This window comes from Periplaneta americana, chromosome 1 (genome assembly GCF_040183065.1).
Source record: "Periplaneta americana isolate PAMFEO1 chromosome 1, P.americana_PAMFEO1_priV1, whole genome shotgun sequence".
Lineage (NCBI taxonomy): Eukaryota > Metazoa > Arthropoda > Insecta > Blattodea > Blattidae > Periplaneta > Periplaneta americana.
Window position 1 is genome coordinate 64,138,606 of NC_091117.1, and position 18,090 is coordinate 64,156,695.

The 18,090-nt window shown below is 35.9% G+C and overlaps 1 protein-coding gene across 5 annotated transcripts in view; it reads left to right on the forward strand.

The window, feature by feature from the left end:
* Exn (Ephexin) overlaps positions 1-18,090 on the forward strand; it is a 467,843-nt gene that overhangs the window by 271,402 nt on the left and 178,351 nt on the right. Inside the window, exon 1 of one of the 5 annotated variants that reach the window (XM_069821321.1) lies at positions 1,491-1,741. The exons of the other annotated variants lie outside the window; for them this stretch is intronic. The gene's annotated coding sequence lies outside the window, so the exon portion shown is untranslated. Of the gene's footprint in view, positions 1-1,490; positions 1,742-18,090 lie in introns of those variants that run through there. 5 annotated transcript variants of the gene reach the window in all.

Here is an 18,090-nt window from a genome sequence, read left to right on the forward strand (position 1 = left end):
TGCCCATGGACAGATCTTTCACTACAAACCCAACAATCTCCAGCTTTCCTACTTTCTGCCTTCCTCTTTGTCTCCTCATATGATCCATATATCTTAATGTCGTCTTATATTATATATTATTTAATTTACCATTACGCATTGTAGTTTATGTACCACAGACATACTTAAAACTTGAAACCAGACTCATTGTTGGGAGGCACGTCTCCAGCTAAGTGTGAAATCAGATTTCGAACCGACTGGAGTGATTGTGAATGTGATTGTTTCCGATCCAGTATATTATCTTGATCTGTTTCATTCAATTTTGAAGAAATATGCCGTGTATAACTCCATACTTACAAAAGTTTATAGTTGTGTGAAAAAACATACTGTTTTGAAAGATTGGGTGGAAGAGGTTGCCGGTGATAGTTGGAAAGCTCAATATAAATGGTGTAAGGCGATATTGAATGCAAAATATTCAGTTTTAATTGTCCAGACGATTTTGCATAGAACATAGAGCCTACGAAGTGATACACACTTTCCATAATTTAGTCTATTTTTATAAAATTCTCCAATTCCTAAAACTGTATAGTTTGTATTTCAAATTTGGAAGTGATGTGTTAAGAAAAATCTGGAGTTTTTCAACTACAGTTAGCGGTTTTTTTAAGCTTGTGCAGCGGTAAATGGAATTCTGAGTTGGCAACACTGCACAAGACCACGGTGGAAATTATGAAACTGTGTTATGCACTTAATTTACGAAAATGTTTTATGATACGGATTATCATATTTTTTCGATTAACCGTCCAGTCCACCCCCTTGATTACCACGGATAATAGAGGTTCTACTGTGTGTGTGTGTGTGTGTGTGTGTGTGTGTGTATAATATCTCAGCCTCTCCCACGCCCTCTACTGACCGATGGTGATCCTTCCAGTTACTTAAATCATAAGTAATAACATTCGCAACATGAATAGTTACGAAATCGTAAAACGTATGAGAAATTATATAGGCCTATGATCTTCGTGACACTTTTTTCCTCCCTGAAATACACACCTGTTCTAATAGTCATGAAGGACGACTGTGTTACAAACAATAAATATTTCCTGATAGCTTTCAACTGTTACTGTTATGAAATATGCAATCTGTTATCAGAATTATCATGTACGCACCTGATGCGAACCTAGTGTCGCGCACGTGGGAAGCAAACGTTCGGGACAGGTGCACAGACTGAATACAACTCTTTTCACAAGTTTTATGAGAGAGCATTCTTTCTAGTAGACAACCACTGAAAATTATTCCTACAAGTTCGTGTCACAAGACAAAACTGTCTTCACTTTTCACTTTTTTCATTATTTCGCGATAATTCCGGTTTCTGCCTCATAGGTTGGAGGGGGAAGAGGAGTGGGAATCTTTCACCTTGTTCGACGAGAACGGCGGAGTAACATCGACTTGATCTAAGGAGAGAGAGAGAGAGACCTAGATAATGGTTAGCGTGGCAGTTCCGTGACAGTTGTGGTGTGACAGCGAGCATGCGCGGGATCAAGCGCGTGCGAGCGAACGAGCGAGTGAAGGAAGCAGTGGGCAATCGGTATTGCAGCGTGTAAGTGGTTAATTGAGTGCTGTGCAGTGCAGAGTGAATGGACCGTGTAAACAAAGCATCGACCGTGTAATTGTGATAAGAATACAGAAAGTGTCTTCCGATCTACTGCCAATCAATCAGGATTTCTTGCATCAGTAATATGTGGGGATTATAGATCAGCGACCAAAGGTAAATATTTATTATTATACAATAATTATACGTTCTTTTACAGGAGTTCATAACGAAGTTATCATTCAAATGGAATGCAGCGTTTTTCTTTTTTACTGTCTTAGTATAGTAAGTACAAACAGAAACTATTGTGTTGCTGTAAAAAAATCGATTTCAAGATATTTTATTTGTATCATCTATTTATGAAGTACCCTTAGGCCTCTATAAATTATCGTAACATAATATATTACAGTACGAGATGGAAGTACAATAATATGATATTACGATACGCATATTGCGCGTTTCATCTGTTTTCAAATTTCAGTTTTCATTAAATTTCACTACGGTATCCATCATTTCACTGTCTATTGTTTAATTTAAAATTTTGACTTTTTATTAGATATCATTTCAGTTGTTACTTTGGGGAGAGGCAATATTTTTTTAACAAAGATTTTATAGGGTATATTGCTATTTTATTTTTCTTTTAGTTTATTTTTGGACGCTTTATCAACTACTCTGGTTATGTAGCGTCTGAGCAAGATGAAGGTAATAATGCCAGCGAGATGAGTCCAGGGTCCAGCGCCGAAAGTTAACCAATATTTGCTCTTAATGTGTTGAGGGAAAAAACCGGAAAATATCTCAACCAGGTAAAGGCTGGTTCACAATAAACCGGGAACGGAAACGAGAACGAGAACGGAAATAATGTTAAAATAAATGTATTTATATGTGAGCATTCACAATAGTTAAATACATTTATTTAGCAATATTTCCGTTGTTCTCGTTGTCGTTTCCGTTCCTTGTTTATTGTGAACAAGTCTTAACTTGTCCCAATCAGTATATGAACCCGGGCCGCTTCTTTCACGATTAGGAAGGCTAACCGTTACTCCACAGCGGTTGACATCAATTTTCTCTTAAACTATTTTCCGTACCGGTATCGTTTTATTTAATAGGTTATTTTACGACGGTTTATCAACATCTAGGTTATTTAGTGTCTGAATGAGATGAAGGTGATAATGCTGGTGAAATGAGTCCGGGGTCCAACACCGAAAGTTACCCAGCATTTGCTCATATTGGGTTGAGGGAAAACCCCGGAAAAAACCTCAACCAGGTAACTTGCCCCAACCGAAAATCAAACCCGGGCCACCTAGTTTCGCGGCCAGACGCGCTAGCCGACCGGTATCGTGAACTGGGGTAAATTTGATCGCTGGGTTAACTTAACTATTAAAAAAATGGATTTAAACCGAGTGGCGTTGTTTGTTGCTCTGAGACATTAAATTTGTTTGTGATTGGCCACGCAGCTAAAGTGTAAAAAGTACTGTTATGTACTATATCTCTAAAATTTCCAATTACATTCGCCCAAATTCTATTGGAAATTATATTCCCACGGGTGATGCCATGTAGCAGAATTTTACTTTTACAAATTAAGAAATTAATGCAGAAACGATACTTGAAAAATGCACCGTAACTGAAGTCCAATTCATCACGTTTTATTACAGTAGTGCGTGTCTTCTTAAGAGTTTAGGCCTGCAGTAGTAGTCGTCGTCGGTTATTAAGAAAGCTCGAAATTATAAACCTAATGATATTCCATTGCTGAACACAACATCTGTATACAGTAAAGTACGAGTAATTACAATGCGAATTCCGAAAGACAAGGATTTGGTTGCATACACAGTCTACTCCAAATAATAGTACAAAAACGCTGTCGATTCCTGTCTCGGACTGTGACTATAGTCTCCATAAATTTATTTTATGTGCTTAAAATATTAATATTTATTTATGCATCAAAATTTCTGGTGCATTCGTAACGGGACATGACATTGTCGGATGATATGCCATTGCCACAAACAATTTCGTGAATTAGCAATAGATCCCATCTTCTATTTCTTAAGCGTTTATTAAAGTGGAATATTTTCTTTAGTAGTAATATTCGAATTGAAATAGGCCTAATTTTAAATCTTAAACTTAGGCAATTGTTCTGCCCTGTCCCCCTTCCCACAAACGACAATTAGATCTGTCATTGGGTCAGTTGAATAAATATCAGTAAAATTTTATATTAGTACTGATCAGTAAATAAATTAGTGATTTTTAGTCGAGTAAACGTTTACTTGTACTACTAAGTAATAATTCGAAAATGTTAAATGTTTGCTGAATAAACAAATGAACAAATACCTATATTTAGATCTGATATAGGTATTTCAAATGGCCTTGATAAATGACGTAAAAGACTACTCATTTACGTCACTGAACTTAATACTCCACCTCTTGTTTCTTCGGTGTCAAGTAGAAACTAATCTCTTAAGAAGTTGATACTTCATCTCATAGTTTGGGAAAACCTCGGAAAAAAGAACCCTAGCCAGCCAATCATCCTAAGCGGAATTCGATCCTAAGATCCAACGCAGCCCCGGATCTGTAGGCAAACGTGCTACCGCTTGAGTTACGCGCGTGGCCATTACATAGTGCTCCTCTAAAAATGTAAATAATAAAAAGCACTGAGAAAATATGTACTAATTTATAAGTATACGTTGTTTATTTATTAATGAAAACTAAAATACATTTTTCGCACCAAAATCTATTTATTCATATTTTATTTATTCATTTTGATTTCCTTAAAATCGAGATTTTCCCCCTTTTTTAAATTTCGGTTGAGGCGGTTTTCAATCTCAAAAATCGGGATATTTCGATTACAATAATTGTTTCTCGATAAAGTTTTTTTATGACATCTAAAATTCCAAATTACATAAATTTATGTATTGTAAGTTAGCACGATTTCAGTTTTTCTCTGTATGTTACAAGTCGTATTTTATGTCTCTTACATTCGACGCAAATTACTAAAACAAATACGGCTTCCTTCCCACTAAACATTGTAGACATTCCGAGGTGCGAGGTCATGCTTGCATTGAGAAGCAAAACACGGGCATGCAAATCCATGATTTCGTCGTAGAATGCATGTCAAGATGAGAGAAATCACGCACTGTTGTTTGTTTTCGTAATGATTCTAGTTGCATGCATACTTGGTAGCTTATCGTCCAGAGTCGCACACTTCAAATGTTTAGGATAATGGCTGCGTTATTCTTATTACGTCATATTAATGGCGATGATAAAAATGTACTAGTATGTTCTAGTCTTTCAATACTGTCAGAAATTATTGGATAACTGAAGCAAAGCGCGCATTGCTGAAGTAACGAAAATTAGATAATATTTTTAATTAATTGCATATTAATTTTATTCATATTTCTACACTCAAATCAAATCAAATCAAATCAAATCAAATCAAATGACGAACTGAAAGGGAAGCAAGTGTATGTCTTTAAAATGGGATTTGAAACTGTGGGGAAATGTCTATGTGAGCTCCAAGCAGGTAGGCCACTTGTCTCACTCCGTTTGTAGCCGTTCCATTGAAAGAACCTAGAGAAATTTTGAAGGAAAAGACTGGAAGTGGACCCAAACTAACAGGTATCACATAAGGGTAAAAGATGATCCATCTATTCCTTAGTATACTGTATACTTAAAAGTCCTGGAATTTTCTGTTCCGCCCGCCCTTGGTGCGACAGAACATCAAGGACCAATGCCGACCAGTCGACTACTGGCCTCAAATTCACATGTCTGACAAGCAAACATTCTCATAGGGGCAGATAAAGTTATTTTTTTCTTCCACCATGTTAATAATGCCAAAACAAGTGCTTATACAAATTTTGGCCACTCGAGCGCAATTACGAGGGCCCCCCCGGAAACTATATTCCCTTGGGGCCGTTTACAGAAGGAAAACACAATTTCATGGAAAGATTTATTGGAACAGATACAGATATTGTTGAAATATTTTTCAATAAATTCTCCACCAGAAATAAGACATTTGTCATACATGAGATCTACTTTTGTATCCCTGTACCGTAGAATTCTGCCGCGTGGGATCGGAACCAGTGTGTGACAGCCGTCTACACCTCTCTGTTGATCCCACGGTATGACGATTGTCTCATTTCCGGTGGGGAATATGTTGAAAAATAGCTGAACAATTGCTGCATCTGTTCCAATAAGTAAATCTTTCCATGAAATTGTTTCCTTTCTGAAATTCGACTCCAGGGAAACTTACTTTATGGGGGGCCCTCGTAATTGCGTTCGAGTTGCCAGAATTTGTACAAGCACTTGTTTTGACATTATTAACGTAGTGGAAGAAATAAAATAACTTTTTATCTGCCCCCATGAGAAGTTTGCTTGTGAACAGAAAAGCAGAAATAACCGAGCATCCAACCAGAATGTGGTAACGTATGGTCAACACGATGACCCCCCCCCCTCCAAACATTATAGCTGGTTTTCGAAATCGGCTTTCAGCGTAGCTCCCCAAGTCCATCACGATGCTCGGTGGACACCGATCCAATACACTGGCAGAAATTTTATGAGAAAATCCCTTCCCCAAGAAGACTCGAACCAACGCTCATTCCGAAACACTAGTACAGACATGATGCCTTAGACCACGACCAACGGCGCGGAACTGGATTCTCTGTTTACTCTCGTTTAAGGGTACCTGGTACCTCCTATCTGGACAATATTAAATTTACAAAGTTTTGGTACGCTCAGCTCTTAGATTAGGTTAAATATAGGAAGTTTAAATTTTACAACAACATTGTTGAACCTCTAAATGTCTATTAAATGCAATGTAATTGCTGTTACTCATGTTTGTTATTTTCCCTTAATTTTGTTTTCAAATGTCTAACATTTTACTTTGTAATGTAACCTCTAATACTTTAAAATGCGATATCAGTTGTATTCTACAATAGCCTTAAACACTTGTACGGAATGAGCAAATTATCTCCCGTCCGCTAAGTGGCGCGCTCCCATATATGCGTGCTGCGCAGACAACGCAGTATCGGTGATTCGAAAAACTACAAACTATATTGTTAAATATTATAAAGTATAAGCGGTTAAAATGTTATTTACTCACCCAATTTAATAAAGGAAATGTGGAGGATGTGTGCCCTTCTTGTTCCATACATTTTTGGCACTTGTCGATTTTCATAAACTGAAAAATAATAGACATATTTAAAACAGACTACATTATGTTTATGTAAATTAATGCAAATTTGATTGCATATGTATCAATTTAAACCGTACAATTTATACAATAAGCAAATTATCACACTTTTGGGAATATTTGCGTAACTTTTAAATTGCAGTTCAACAAAATACAACATTAGTATCATTCGAAACATAATAAAGAAACTGAACTGTTACGAAACGCGTAAAACATATACGAGAGAATGTGTCACCTTTGTTGCATTTTTAATATGAAACACTGCGGTGAAAAATATGAATGCTGGTACGGGCTGTGTAATGATTTGTGTACATGATGAAAGAGCATAAAAGCAATTATTGCACTAAAAAATAATTATTTATCGAAAGAGCTGTTTGATTGATTTGTACAGCGTGATGTTCCATTCCCACTTTCCGATCCGTGGATCTTTTGATTCCATTCGTAACGGAACAGTGAAATCTGTAACACGCTTCGCCTGGATTTGATGGTGAAGGGATATACGTTTTCTTTCTGGTACTGAACTATGACCTCTAGTTTGAGCCAGATATTTTTAATTAATTGCTATATCATCACGTTTCTAGGTCCAGATTTTTATCAGCCGTCTGACGACTTCTAACTAAAAGGGGTAAGGATTCCATTTCGATCATATTCATTGAAGAAAGAGGCTTCGGACAAGTTTTTTTTCAAGAAACTGAATCAGGTTTTATACGGATTGTTGAAATTATAAAATGATATATATCATCACCATCACACGTACCACCATCGTCGTCTGTTCTGGGTTCTCTATGTTCAGCTTTTTCTGTGTCGATCAATTTATCTCTCTGTTATCTACAAAATGTTTCAGTTTTTTTTTCTTTGCGAAATTTCGGATTTCCCTTGCTCCTGGGCCAATTCAGACAGTCACTAACTTAGTGACGGGAGTCTTATTTTTATAGGCTTACCATCCCTTACCATATCACATCAGTTACGCTTGAATAAACAGAAATAAAGTTCAATACGTGTCTTTTAAAATGTTGATTTTCGTAAATACAATCACATTAGAAAATATTACATTACAGACATAATAATATTCCTGTAGCCGTACTCTTTGATCAGAATACCGTATAACATGGTAATCGATCAGGTCTAGTTGTATTATCGATACTTAGTACAGCACACTAGCACAGACTATCGGATACAATAAGGAATCTCAGTTATTCTGTTATCTTTCATAATAATAAAATAATGACGAAACTATGACGTAGCTGTATAACAGTTATATTGTTATAAATAGGGAACGGATTTCTAGCTTCTAAAAATAGAGATTTAGGACTTCATAAAATCCAATTTAGGACTGTTAGGAGTTTACATAAAATTAACAATTAATAATTTTAATTTTAATAGGTATTCCATTTTAGTTGGAATATATGTACAGTAATGAAAAAAAAAACCGGACCGACCCTTGTAGCTGATACAAAAGAATGGCTGTACTGGAATTGGTTCTCAAATCTGTGAATTAGTTCCCAGTTCGTCCCAGAGCTATACTCGAGTTGGTTCCAGGTTGATTTCTCCTGTGTACTTCAATTGGTTCCCGCGCTAGATCAAGACAGAAAACATTTCCCTTCCCTTTTTATACAGACTTTGGACTGTCAACTACTGTCTACAGTAGTAGGTAGGTTAAAAATGTTTTGTACTTGGCGGACACGCTGCGTCGAATAACTTCACAATTTTATTTCTGTACTGGTAAAAATTTGAAACAAACATGTCGCAGGAATGCTTATCTACTTACACTGCCATCAGAAAGCTTTTCCATCCAATCTTTCACAAAAGTTTCCTTTTGTTGCATTATCTTAGGCCTACATTTACTTTTACTCCTAAGCTTAATGTAAGTATCGCACTGAACCTCCTTCAGAGCATCTGCAAGTGCAAATATATTTGGGTGTGGAGCACAAAAGTGCGCATTAAATTTACTGTGAAAAGATTCACAACAGTTGGTTGTTCGCCCTAAGGAAGAAGTAAACTCAGCCCACATTGGAGGTGGATGCTCACTTGTTGGTGTAATATAAGTATGGAGGAGGTAATCAAAGAACTGGTCCAATCGATCATCTATAGGTTTGACAGCCATTAAGTCATTAACAAAACAATCTTAAACTTCTTGAGGAGCCAATAAATTCAGTCCGAATATAGTTTTTAGAAGCTGACCAATTTCAGATTCCTTACTTTTAAATTCCGCACTCAAACCTAAGGATTGAATTTTCCTCCACCAAGATTGTGCAAGATGGAACCTACATTGAACATGGGGAACCAACTCACGTTGATGATATTTGAACATGGGGAACCAACTCACGTTGTTGATATTTGAACATGGGGAACCAACTCACGTTGTTGATTTTTTGTTTGGGAACCAACTGCAGAACAGCGAAAAGAATCCTGTGCTGTGTATTGTGTCAAACTGTGGTAATTTCAGTGTGGATAGTGAAGCCAGAGGTATGTACTGCTATTTAATGTAAAAATACGCAGCTATCTTTGCCGAATAGAGAGAGAATTGTAATATTGATGCCAGATGAAAATAAAATTCTCAAAGTTTTTTCGTCTGCAAGTTTGAGGCATTGAAGGAAACAAAAGACGGTGAGAATCGAAAAAAATGCTATAAATTTCATTGTTACAATTAATTATACAAGATGGATGTGTTTTCTGGTAGCAAAATTTGAATCTGTGACTCTGAAATCAGCTACAAGGATTGGTCCGGTTGTTTTTGCCACTACTGTACAAAGAACTGCTGCTGAAAATGAGTGCTACTGAATTGACTCAAATTCCTTCTCGCCTAACCTACCTACCACCCCTTTTATGCTAAATTGGACTTTTCCAAACGAACTTCGGTTCCAGGAAATTAGGTATAATCTTCTTCCCTCTCCTTCTAAGACCAATATGAAACGAACTTGCCAGGCCAGCATTTATCTGTAAGATAATTTTTTACATTTTAAATAGCATCTTTTTAGGTTTTGGGTATTTTTGCATTTCTAGTACGGTATTTTTATTTTAAATATAGGATAAAGGTTGGTAATATTGTGATACCGGTATTAACAATATTATGATAGTACTTTTTGAGAATTTTTTACAATCTTACTGAGAGAGAAAAGGACCGGTTTTGTGCAGAAACTTGTCCACGAACATTCCCTTAATACGTTGACGCAAAAAACCGATCTTCCTCTCGCTCCGTAAAACTGTAAACAATTCTCAAAAATAACTATCATAATATTATTAGTATCACAGTATTGCCAACCTTTACCCTACGTAAAATACAAAAAAGGCACTTTTCAGACACAAAGATAGTTTTTAGGAATCTATAGGAGTTTATGGCTCATTTAGGCGTTTCAGGTCCTATAGAATTTTAATGAGTGGATCCTGTGTACATGAAACGTAGAGATATCTGTATATGTCTAGGATATTACAAACAAAACAGGTACGGAACTAGAAATTCGTTCCCTAGTTATGAACTACTTGTTGACCTATAGTGATCATTTGTCACGAACTTAATACACGACTTATAAACAAGCTATTCACTGTATAAGTACAGCTAAACGTCCTTATAAGACCGTATAGAATTAGTATCTATGAAAACGAAATTCATTTATGTACAGAAATGGAATGAGAACCAGATTCAAGGCCAGCTAGTCCCGGGCTGCAGATTATTTATCCCGAACAGGGCGAATAACCGGTGCAGATACGTAATAGATCCCACGCGTGTCCCACACAGAATCAATTAAACATTATCAGCGTGCAGTAGCCCCAAGTGGGTTGTTGAAAGCGATTTAATATCGCACGTTGGCGTACTCGTTCTCTCTGGATAGACAGAGAGAGAGAGAGAGAGAGAGCTACTGCTTCATCGTTTCTCACGACGCACAGTGGGACGAAATATTCTTTTAAAATTTAAATATCTTAATCTTGTCAATTCTAATAGTTCTAGTATTAAATTTAAAAAGTTATGTATGGATTTTATAAAAATTGAAAAATTGTAAATTTAAATTTATATACTATAATTGCACAGTAGACATAAGACAAATTGTATTGTATAATTATTAATTTCAATTCAGGACTCCGCCCCTGAGTACGAGTTCTACTCTTTCAGGGGCAAGCTAAAGTTTTTCTGTATATATTAGGCTATATTTTATGTTACAATTATTAGCAAAATAATAAATAAAAAAATAAATAAAATGTGGAATCAATATAGAACTGTTCTTTAATAATGTGGCTATTAGAGTGTATAAATATTATTGTTAAAATCCATTCCGGAATATTCTCATAACATCGTGCAGTTATGAAATCTTTATTCGCAGTTTACTTCCGTCATATCACTTGAATTTGTGCGCTCGGTTTGAGTAGTTGTGGTTTGTGTTACAAAAGTTTATTGCGAATTTCTTACCATAATGCAAACTAATCTTAACTCCAGAATGTTTTATATATATATATATATATATATATATATATATATATATATATTACATGTTACGTAATTCATCAATATTGAGAATTTACGTTCTATTTCTCTTGACTTAATAGTAATATGCGTTACAAGAGCGGTATGTTTTCATGTTCGAGGAAAAGATTGAAAAAGCGAAACATAGTTGAGCTTTTTTAATTTCCGAGAACATGAAAACAAACATACCGCTCGTGTATCGTACATTATTTTGTGCGAAGATCGTTTATTACATACCTGAAAGAGTAATTTCTAATTAGTTGCAATGAAATCTCCATCTTGGTTTCTGTTCAATGACGGCAACTGTGGAAAACAAATATATCTTCAACATTGTTCCTATAAAATGTTTTCTGTGTATACTATACTGCAGCAGGCCGTTATATACGTCTGTCTTTTTTTTCCCCCAGTCTATAAATGCGAACTTAAAACAAACGGTAAGGTTATGTAATCATTTATTTTTCATTTTAATATTTTAACAATATTATTTATATAACATATTGCAGTAATAACATCGGCAAGTTTAATTTTTCCTGTCTTGTTGATTTTTTCACGGCTTCCTTAATGTTACTTGCATTACAAATGCAGTAACTTTTGTGGTGTTATAGAGTTTACTTAATTTTTGCAAATATTTAAAAACAATAATTAACAGTGCAATTTAGGTGAAATTGCAGTGGTAAGTTTCCAATTTATAATTATTACTATATTGAACGTCTTTAAAAATAATATGTTAAAAGCCTAAAGCAGTAAAATTAATATGACGCTTAAGCGGTAAGAATAGGGAAATTGTTATGTGTGTTACGTTGGGAATACTGAATGTGGTATTTCACACTTACCGCGTATTGGTTCTGTGCGGAAAACAAGCAAATACGCACGATCTCGCACAAAAGAATTTGTAAGCATTTTTCATAGATCTAATAGTATAGATTTATAAAACCAATACAACTGGACTGAATTGCGTCAATAAAGTTTCATACGAAGATGTGCTGCAGTTGAAGAAATAAAGTAGCCTACCTACAGCTTATGCTCTATAAATACATTATTTTTCTCGAAACTAACAATCCTCTTGATATTCATATATTAAATACTATACAAGTGTTATTGTGACGAACAAACGGACAGGAATGATGAAAATATAGACCTACTATTTACCCTAAAAAAGTAAAAAGACTTTATGTTGAGTGCTACTAATCAATCCACTAAATCTTACTTCAAAATTCATTAAATTGAAACCCCAATAATAATAATAATAATAATAATAATAATAATAATAATAATAATCATCATCATCATCATCCGTGGCGTCACAGTCCTTGAAGGGCCCAGACCGACCAGCCGGCTGTTGGCCTAACGTTAACATGCCGAAACAGAGGTAGATGATCATCCATCCATAATAGAAATATAGTGTGGTTAGCACGATGATTCTCCCAGCCATTATAGCTGGCTTTCGCAACCGGATTTCGCTACCTATTATATCTCCCCAAGTGTATCACGATGCTGGGTGGGCACCGGTCCCATACACTGGCCGAAATTTCATGAGAAAATTTCTTCCCCATGAGGACTCGAACCAGCATGCATTAGCAAATTTATAGTTTGATTTTTTTCCATCCGTTCACGCAAAAGTCCCCTTACGACCAGCTATATGATCTAGGGTTAAACTCAGAAAATTCTCGACAGAGACTAACAAACTTCGCTGTAGCTTACCGTCATAAGGGAAGTGGAACGTCATGTATTGTTATGACTGAAACAACGACCTTTAGTAGTATTTTATCTACCAGTTGGTAAGAACGCGATTCCGTTGTTCGGTATCAGAATAGTAATACTAACAACACAAAAAACCGTTGTTCGCGGCCCGCGGAGTCTTCAACCTTGCAGCGTGTTCAATAACGAACACAAGTGCAAGGTCCGCTGATGAGTGGCGTAGCGGCATTGACGGTGTTATTCGTGTCACAAGAAGCTCTTCTGATGCACGCACGACGGACAAAGAAATACTATGTTTACTTCAAGGAGGAAGATAAAGACGAATACGTATATACATACACTACCGTGCACAATACAGAAAGTGTGAAGGAAGCGTGAATATGTGTGTGAGGTTACACGACTCGAAGCGTCTATCATGGTTGAAGAGGTTCTTCGCACTGCCATGTCCATCTTGGATAACATCTTTATTGTTTCGCTTCTGAAACCTGTAATATCACGCTATTGGTCCAATAAGAAAAATGAAAAACTGAAAACGCCTGTTATCACCAGTAATCTCACTAGAGGTTTTGATTTATCTAGAGAAAATCAAAACTCGAGTGGGATTTAATTGACTATTACACGATTAGAAGAAAGTATATAAAGATTAGAAGTAACAAAGTACTCCAATACAATAAAATATTAATTGGCTTACGAAAATACAACTGTCTTCAAATGTATCAACTATCGAACCTGACGATGTCATATCCAGGCCTTGTACACTGGTTTCTGACAAATAAGTATTATTATTGTTATTATTATTATTATTATTATTATTATTATTATTATTATTATTATTATTGTACCATCTCAACATTACGCTAGATGGCAGTAGTGTTTTATGATTATGTTTTCTTGTTACCGGTATCAGTTGTGCCAACTATGGAATCATCATTGAACTCTGTGGACTGTTACTAGTCAAGAAGGCATTGTTGATTCAGTTTCATTTTTATTAAAATGCAACATTCCACTTCAATTATCCGAATCCCAGTAATCAACGTCACTTGACAGATGATTTTCAATAAATCTTAATATTAAACAATCTCTGATACGTGACTATCCATAATATCATATAGCAGAAGCTATAACATAACCTAACTAATATACTGTACACAAGTGTTAGAAAAGTTTTAATTAACGACGATGACATAAAAAATAAACATGAATAATTTTAAAAGGAATAATTATTGAATGTACAATTTTCAAATTTGAATGTGGTTGGTGGTTCAATTGATGTTATATTGGATGTGTGCGTAATAGAAGTGGAACTCGTTGATTTAGGCTTACATGGTGTATTCAACTTATTCAGGATTTCCGAATGGTGCTCTTCATTTATTTCTAAATCGGATTTCAGAAGATGAATAGGTATGATCAGTGATTTTTATTAATTCTTGTTCTTGAATGCCAATGCGAGTCATATTTGAAACTGCTGTGCATCGACTGGAGTGATTTGTAATTTTATATATATATATATTTTTGACGTCCAGACCAACGCAGTTTCAAATGTTGGCAAACAAAGAAACAAATGCTAGGGACGCGATAAAATTAAACAAATGCTAGGGACGCGATAAAATTGTGCGATAAGCAGCCATGATTGGTTGAAATACGTCCTTTCCTACCGTTTTATTTGTCAAAAGTAGTATGACGTAGTAAGAGTGTAATAGTCACCAGTAATCTCACTAGAGGTTTTGATTTTATCTAGAGAAAATCAAAACTCGAGTGAGATTTAACTGACTATTACACGATTAGAAGAAAGTATATAAAGATTAGAAGTAACGAAGTACTCCAATACAATAAAATATTAATTGGCTTACGAAAATACAAAACTGTCTTCAAATTTGTACCATCTCAACATTATAAATATTACGCTAGTAGATGGCAGTAGTGTGTTATTATTAGCTCTTGTCTTGATATCAATTGTGCCAACTATGGAATCTTCATTGAAGTCTGTAGAAGGTTACTGGTCAAGAAGGCTTTGTTGATTCAGTTTCATTTTTATTAAAACAGTTGCATTCCACTTAAATTATCCCGATCCCAGTAATCAACGTCACTTGACATGATTTTCAATAAATCTTAATATTAAACAATCTCTGATACGTGACTATTCATAATATCATATAGCAGAAGCTGTAACAAACATAACCTAAATAATATAAACAAGTGTTAGAAAAGTTTTAATTAGGGATGATGAAATAAACAAGAAACGTTTTAATTAACGATGATGAAATAAAAAATAAACATGAATAATTTTAAAAGAAAATTATTGAAAGTACAATTTTCAAATTTGAATGTTTTAGTGGTTGGTGGTTCAGTTGATGTTATACAGCATTGGACGTGTGCGTAAAAGAAGTGAACTCGTTGATGTACTACATGGTGTATCCCTCAACTTATTCAGGATTTCCGAATGGTGCTCTTCATTTATTTGTCAATAGAGTTTCAGGGAAGATGCATAGCTATGACGATCTTTACTAATTCTTGTTCTTTTTATTTTATTGAGCTATTTTACGACGCTGTATCAACATCTAGGTTATTTAGCGTCTGAATGAAATGAAGGTGATAATGCAGGTGAAATGAGTCCGGTGTCCAACACCGAAAGTTACCCAGCATTTGATCGTATTGGGTTGAGGAAAAACCCCAGAAAAAACCTCAACTTGCCGCGACCGGGATTCGAACCCGGGCCACCTGGTTTCGCAGCCAGACGCGCTGACCGTTACTCCACAGGTGTGGACTTCTTGTTCTTGAATGCCAATCCGAGTCATATTTGAAAGTGCTGTGCATCGACTGGAGTGGTTTGTAATTTTCTGTTTTTTGACGTCCAGACCAGTGCAGTTTGAAATGTTGGCAGACAAAGAAACAAATGCTAGGGTAGTGATAAAAATAAACAAATACCAGGGACGCGATAAAATTAAACAAATGCTAGGGACACGATAAAATTGTGCGATAAGCAGCCATGATTGTTGAAAGACGTCCTTTCGCACCGTTTTATTGGTCAAAAGTAGTGTGACGTAGTAAAAGTGTAATAGTCACCTAAAAATGTTGTGGTTGACACCTCTGTTTAATCGGATTCCCTGCAGCGATTTGTAGATTTCTTAGGCTGGTATTACACTATCAAAGTTCTTTGACAAAGAATATGATAAAATATTGTATCAGAGATCTATGATAAAAGGTAGGATTTGAAGTATATCACACTATATAATATATTTTATCAAAGATAACCTAAAATTAAGGAATGGGAACCATCAGCCTCAATTTAAAGTAAAATAAAAAGGTAAAGGTAAAGGTATCCCCGTAACATGCCATGAAGGCACTTGGGGGGCATGGAGGTAGAGCCCCATGCTTTCCATGACCTCGGCACTAGAATGAGGTGGTGTGGTCGGCACCACGCTCTGACCGCCTTTTACCCCCGGAAAAGACCCGGTACTCAATTTAATAGCAGGCTGAGTGAACCTTGGGGCCGTTCTGAAAGTTTGGCAACGAGAAAAAATCCTGTCACCACCTGGGATCGAACCCCGGATCTTCCAGTCCGTAGCCAGCTGCTCTACCAACTGAGCTACCCAAAGTAAAATAAAGTAAAATGAAATAATAAAATCTTTCTTGATCACAGATATTAAAAAATAAGAGAAGAACGACATTATGCTTGTTTATCTACAATTACTTCAAAATATTACAATACGCATATTACTGATAAATAAATAAAAGAAAAGGAAATGCGTATGGGTTAATTAAACCATGGATTGTAAGACCTGATAAGATAAGTATCCATCAAAACTTATTAAAAGAGCTACAATGCGAGGACTTGAAAAGTTACATAAATTATTTGAGAATGGAAGAAGATAATTTTCAATTTGTCCAGGCTTGTTCATTCTTCCTGCACAGCAATTATAGTCTCTGCTATTTTTATGTACACTTCTCATCTTTTATTTATGGTTTTGTAGTCCACGTGCCTTGTGTTGTATAACATTTCATTTGCTTCATATTCTCATAGGCCTATCAACATTTTGATCGTCCAACAGTCCAACAATATTAACGTTCCGCCATATTGGTTTCAAGCTAGTCAGGTCTTTTATAAGATAACGAGCTGCAATTACATTTTATAAAAGAAACCCCATTACACTTGCATATATTTTATGATTTAATACATATTTTATAAAAGATCTTGGACATACTCTATCTACCAAAAAGTAATTAGGCACTGTTTTTGCCCCTTTAGAAACTCGTGGTACCACTTCTTGTTGCTATAACAGCAGCCACTCTGTCAGACATGCTCTCCACTAGTTTGTGTAGGATATCCACTGGAATGCGTCGCCATCCCTCTTGCAACATGGCACTCAGTTGGACAGTGGAAGTTGGTCCCATGTTTCGGCTGCTGCTATGCGGTGGTATGCAGACAATAATGTTCACCGGTTGGACTGGCCTGCACAGAGTCCTGATCTCAATCCCATTGAGCACCTTTGGGATGAATTGGACCGGCGATTGAGGTCTCGGGAGATGGGGCCAATTTCCATTGCCCAACTGAGTGCCATGTTGCAAGAGGAATGACGACGCATTCCAGTGGATATCCTACACAAACTAGTGGAGAGCATGCCTGACAGGGTGGCTACTGTTATAGCAACAAGAGGTGGTACCACGAGGTTCTAAAGGGGCAAAACAGTGCCCAATTACTTTTTGGTAGATAGTGTATATCTTTGATAATGTAATATCAGCGTTATCAGACAAATGTACGCTGAAAGTAAGAACTGTAGGCCTATCATAAATCCTGTGGGACTTGTAAAATATGAATTAAAATATTTGTAAAAAAAACTTGTAGAACTTGTAAAAATATGTGACGATGACAACAATGATATAATAATAATAATAATAATAATAATAATAATAATAATAATAATAATAATGCAATGAAGAAAACGCTGCATACATAGCCTACTTGTAAAATATAATACAACACCATACACACATACATACATAAATTATATACGAGAACATACCATATCTCCCTCCCTCCATATAAATATCGACATTTTACAAACTAAATCCTTATAAAATCGGAGTCTTGGCTTCCGCGTGTCGCCTTCGGTACGTCCCCTACGGCGAGCTTACTCGAGTGCCACTCACACAGCGGAAGGACTCGAATCCCTTTTCTTGTGAGAACTGCGG